This window comes from Rhagoletis zephyria, unplaced genomic scaffold, assembly GCF_001687245.7.
Source record: "Rhagoletis zephyria isolate East Lansing unplaced genomic scaffold, Rhagoletis_zephyria_1.1 Rzeph_scaffold_08107, whole genome shotgun sequence".
Classification (NCBI taxonomy): Eukaryota; Metazoa; Arthropoda; class Insecta; order Diptera; family Tephritidae; genus Rhagoletis; species Rhagoletis zephyria.
In genome coordinates, this window is record NW_016165187.1 from 18,714 (window position 1) to 24,690 (window position 5,977).

The window sequence follows — 5,977 nt, forward strand, 5'->3', positions numbered from 1 at the left end:
ATCAGATTAAAGAAATCACACGAAAGGGAGTCCCCTTGTCTGAAACCTCGTTTGGTATGAAACGGCTCGGAGAGGTCCTTCCCTATACTGACGGAGCTGGTGGTATTGCTCAACGTCATTTTACACAGCCGTATTAGCTTCGCGGGGATACCAAATTCAGACTTCGCGGCATAAAACGCTCCTGCTCTGAAAATATTCAACGCGGGCCGCGATGCTGGTAACAGAGGAAGAGGAAGGCCTCCTCTGCGTTGGAAAAACCAGGTGGAGAAGGACTTGGCTTCACTTGGCATTTCCAATTGGCGTCAGTTAGCACAGAAGAGAAATGACTGGCGTGCTGTTTTGGACTCGGCCAAAATCGCTTAGGCGGTTATACGCTCCTGCTCTGAAAATATTCAACGCGGGCCGCGATGCTGGTAACAGAGGAAGAGGAAGGCCTCCTCTGCGTTGGAAAAACCAGGTGGAGAAGGACTTGGCTTCACTTGGCATTTCCAATTGGCGTCAGTTAGCACAGAAGAGAAATGACTGGCGTGCTGTTTTGGACTCGGCCAAAATCGCTTAGGCGGTTATACGCTCCTGCTCTGAAAATATTCAACGCGGGCCGCGATGCTGGTAACAGAGGAAGAGGAAGGCCTCCTCTGCGTTGGAAAAACCAGGTGGAGAAGGACTTGGCTTCACTTGGCATTTCCAATTGGCGTCAGTTAGCACAGAAGAGAAATGACTGGCGTGCTGTTTTGGACTCGGCCAAAATCGCTTAGGCGGTTACAGCGCCAATAAAGAAGAAGAAGAAGATGTGGTGTAGTGATAAGCAGTGCGCGCTTCCACTCCGCAGCACCTGGGTTCAAACCCTGGGCAAAGCAACATCGCAAAAAAGATAGAAAAAAGGTTTTTTCTTAACAGCGGTCGTCCTTCGGCAGGCAATGGCAAACCTCCAAGTGTGTTTCTGCCATGAGAAATAGGTTCTCATAAAAATTGCAATCGCCGTTCGTAGTCGGCGTAAAACTGTATGTCCCTCTGCTTTGTGTGACAACATCAAGGCGCACGCCACAAATCGGATTAGAAGCTCGTCCAAACACTAGCATATGTGTAAGCGCCAATCTATTATTATTATTATATCTTCTTTACTTTTCAATTGCGCCAAATAACCTTTATATCGTTGAAATCAGCGTAAAAAGTACTATCGACCTGCTTCCATAGCTGAACTGACACAACACGTTGACTTAAAAAGACACAATACTGAGAAAAAGTTGAGAATATATAGCCCAGGGGATAAACTTTTCGTAAAAACTAATAAAAGAAGAGACAAAAAATTCACAAAACTTTACTTTGAAAACACAGTGCAAAAGGGCCTCGTGGTATTAACATATTGATAAGTTAAATGCGCTAACGGTGACAGTAAATAAATTATTGGAAAATGCTAAGCAGACTCAAATAGATACAGGCAACCTTTTTTTCATAGCCACCGCCAGAAATAGAGCAGTGATAGTTGAATTAGAATTCGTTATAACATTAGTCAATCTTGAAAAAATAGTTGCTATAAATCGTATTTTTTTGAACGGTGTAGAAATTAAGGACATCTTAGCTGCGGAGCAACTGTCAACGTCAAGTCAACGTTAGCATAAGCGATTTATTACAAATTTCTAAAATTAAAATTTTTTAAGATATGCAATGTATTTATTTTATTCTAAAATACCCAGAAATAGCTAGAGTTTGTAACCATGTAAAGCTGTTGTCTGTGTTGTCTGATGAGACGCTAATTTCTTTGGAAACGGATGCCGTAGCGGAATGCACGGGAAATTACATTCCACTGCACGATTTCAAAGAAACTGATGACGAGCTTTTGTCAGCCGTTGAAGGAAAGCCCTTGCACGTTACAGCTGCTTCATAAAAATACTGCGGACTGTAAATCAAAATCTGCTGATCACGTTGCCCTTATCGAAGAAATTGGCAATGACAATTGGTTAATAAACAATCAACCAGCGTCGGTCGGGCTAAGACGGAAATTGACAAAAAGTACTTTCCGTATAACTTTTTATGCGGAAATTACAATTAACACCACCACTTGAAAGAATTGGAACATAATAGACTGCTGGTGCCCGAAGCTGTGCCTGTGCAACGTATTTATTTTACTGATCATATAACCTTATTCTCCTCCCTCCCTCTTATCTCCCCCATACTTACATAAGATCAACATAAAGTATCTCAACCATATAACACATGTGCAGAATCCCATCAATACCCGCAGTCAGAAAGCGCCCTACTCCTGCTCCTAATAGTCATTGCTATGATTCTTGAAACGGCGACAAAGCAATACAGTTATACTGAATAGAGTCATAAGAGAAGCCGAGGACGCCTTCACTCGAAGAGGGGGAGTAGTTAACACCAGCAACAGCGTATTAGGCGGAAATTCCATTCCCACCCAAACTGCTGACGATGCGTTGGCAACTGGCGCGTGACAACAACTTAATTCCCAACAACATAAAAAAGCGAACAGCGTAAACCGATACTACCACCATACGCGACTGCAACGATGCTAAAGCGACCAGCGTAAACCGATACCACCATCATACGGCAAATGCTCGATCAGCTACTTTGAAGTGAGGCGGCTGTCCACAGGTGACAACTGTAAGTTTCGAGGCCAAGGGAGATATAGATTCAGCCGCAGTCGCCGAGCAATTCAGTTGTATTAACTCACCCGCCATAACCGGCTGCCCTTGCTATCGTCCAAGGAAAATATATTATTTAAAAAGTAAACCCGTGTTTTACTGTGCATATAGCATTGAAATTAATAAAGGAAAACAAATATTTAGTTCAACGTTATCATATTAGTTTTTTATTTAGAACAGGGGGTTTTGGATGTATTCTAAAATGGAGACAAGAGCCACAATAAAGATGAAATAACGCCCGCGGGTGTTGCTGCGCTCCACCGAGGCATTTCACTACAATGGTTCCATCCTTCTCCTCATACCCACGAGCATTAGGTTACTTTAAAATGTTAAAATTAAATGATAAAAGTTTTCTTCTTTCCAAAACGAACGAATCTAGTGTAATAAGACTTGTGTCTCACCAAATGACAAAAAATTACAGTGAGTAAATTATGACTATAAATTGAGAAACAAAATTCCATTTTTACAATTTTTATTGGTACACTCGAAATTCAATCTAAAATTGCTATATACACGATGAAAGAAAAAAATATGCGCATGAGGAATATTGTATAAAAATCGTAAACGCCAGTATTTAAACGCTTTTTAATAATATGGCTTTCAAATTAAGGCGTGCGAGTAAACATGTTTGATGAATCGTATGGTGCTACGGGGCGTATACGTTACATACGCAACTACGGGTATATGAGCATGAGTGGTTATTTATACTTTTTTATACCCGAGCGCACTTGTGCACAAGGGTATATTAATTTTGTTCACATAACGGTTGTTTGTAACAGCCAAAACGAATCGAAATAGACATAGACAAATGTATACATAAATGATCAGAATGAAAAAAGAAATCGATTAAGCCATGTCTGTCTGTCCGTCCGTCCGTCCGTCCGTCCATGTACACGATAACTCGAACAAAAATTGAGATATCTGAACGAAATTTGGTATGTAGGTTTACATTTATCCAAGGTAGGTTGGTATTGAAAATGGGCGAAATCGGAGTTTAACCACGCCCACTTTTCATATAACGGTAATTTTTAGAAATTCGAAAACTGCGATATTTTAGTAACTACTGGAGTTTATTCCCTCAAAATTGATATTTACAATAAGTTTTAGACGACAAATAAGAATATTATAGATTTTCTGAAAATGGGCGTAACCACGCCCACTTATGGTTACATGTGTATATCTTGGTAACCGCTGCACCAATTTCTTCCAAACTTGGCACAGTTGTTGGCCTTCGCATAACATACCAAATGGCCGAAAATTTTTAAAATCGCTCAATAACCACGCCTACTTCCCATATAACGGTAATTTTCAGAAATACGAAAACTGCGATATTTTAGTAACTACTGAAGATAATTCACTCAAAATTGATATTTACAATAAGTTTTAGACGAAAAATAAGAATATTATAAATTTTTGGAAAATGGGCGTAGCCACGCCCACTTATGGTTACATGTGTATATCTTGGTAACCGCTGCACCAATTTCTTCCAAACTTGGCACAGTTGTTAACCATGATACAGCATACTAAATGGCGCAGTTGTTGGCCTTGGTATAACATACCAAATGGCCGAAAATTTCAAAAATCGGACAACAACCACGNATACAGCATACTAAATGGCGCAGTTGTATAACATACCAAATGGCCGAAAATTTCAAAAATCGGACAACAACCACGCCCACATCCCATATAACGGTAATTTAGAGAAATACAAAATTTTCGATAAATCAGTAAATAATAAAGCTAATGTATTTAAAATTGATGCTTGCAACAATTCATAACCAAGAAATACGTCTATGGTAAAATTTTGGAAAATGGGCGTGGCACCGCCCACTTTTGATGACATATATGTATGTATCTCGGTAACCGTTCTACCAATTTTTACCAAACTCGGTATGGTTATTGTGCTTGCCACATAAACGCAAAACGTTGAAAATTATTGAAATCGGACTAAAATTACGGCCGCTTTACATATAACGCTAAATTTCAGAACGGCTTGAAACTTCAAAATTTCGAAATTTAAGGACGCTAATTTACTCAAAGTTGATACACCCCGGCTTAAAATGTAGCGGCAGCTTTCGGTAAGGTGAAAAACATATATTTAATACGTGCGCCGGGTATTTAATGTTCGGCTCCGCCCGAACTTAGACTTTCTTACTTGTTAGTATATCATTTTTAAGTTTTCATTTAAACAATTTCGCGATCTATTCTTGTTCTTTATACAAAACTGAAGATAATGCATTTTTTAAGATAGGTGAACCACCATTTTCTACCAAAAACACGTTTTTGTCGAAAAATGTAACAACTCGTGAGATTTGCTCATATACCAAAAAAATACATACCTTTGACTGTGACAAAATCCCAGCAAACACAGTCTCTAAGGTTAGAGAAATTTCTAAAATGTAGAAAGATAACTAGGGTAATTCTCTAATCGTTCCCAAGTCGATGAAGAAGTTAGAGAACTACATTAGAACTCGATTCGAGAACGATTAGAGAAACAACGCAAATTAAAATAAATGTAAATAAGCAATATTCCAATTGAATGAATCATATATAATTTTATTATTTTAAGTTCAAATAATTCATTATTATTTCATTGCAAATGCATTCAACACAAATTTTACAAACAAACCTTGTTATTTATTAAAGCAAAAGAGGAGTTTGAAATTCACATTCGAAACCCATTAGAAGTCAACATTAGAATTCGATTAGAGAATTAATATTTTCTCGAGTCGAGATCGCTATGGTTCTCGATAGATTTTCGAGTCGTTCTCTAACGTTTAAGATTGAAAAATGTGGCTAGTTCTCCAATCATTCTCTAATCGATAACTAACCTCAATGTTTGCTGGGATGTAGACGGCGCACAGTGATATTTGATACCCATTTTGTGCCCATTATTTAAGAAATTAGTATACTCGCATGAATTTAAGTCTACAGGGGTTTTTGAGGCCCCTAAAATCTTAAACACAATAATTTTGTTAAAAATAATACGAATGGTCGCTAAATTCGAATCTGAAATCAAAATAACTAAAAACAATAAGGCGCCTGAAATTAATAGAAATGTGTTGAGTTTGAAAAATGTTTAACAAATTCACGTAAAATTTAGTTTTATTTGTTAAGTTTGTATTTAAAATTCTTAAATAAAAATGCCGTTGAAATATAATATTGTCATGTTGGCGTGTATCTTACATGAAATTAAATTATTTAAAAAATCATGTTCAGAAAAACTTTCAATATTGTATGGTACAAAATCGCGTCTTAAACAAAAGGTCGGACACTGCCCTGTAGAAGNATTTAACAAATTCACGTAAAATTTA

General features: G+C 37.9%; 1 long non-coding RNA gene across 1 annotated transcript in view; it reads left to right on the forward strand.

Annotated features, from left to right (window-relative positions):
* Positions 1 to 2,678, forward strand: part of LOC108374760 (uncharacterized) — a 15,056-nt gene extending 12,378 nt beyond the window's left edge. Inside the window, exon 3 of the long non-coding RNA XR_001849079.1 lies at positions 2,651 to 2,678. This is a non-coding gene — a long non-coding RNA (uncharacterized LOC108374760). The remainder of the gene's footprint in view (positions 1 to 2,650) is intronic.
* Positions 2,679 to 5,977: the final 3,299 nt, after the last annotated feature.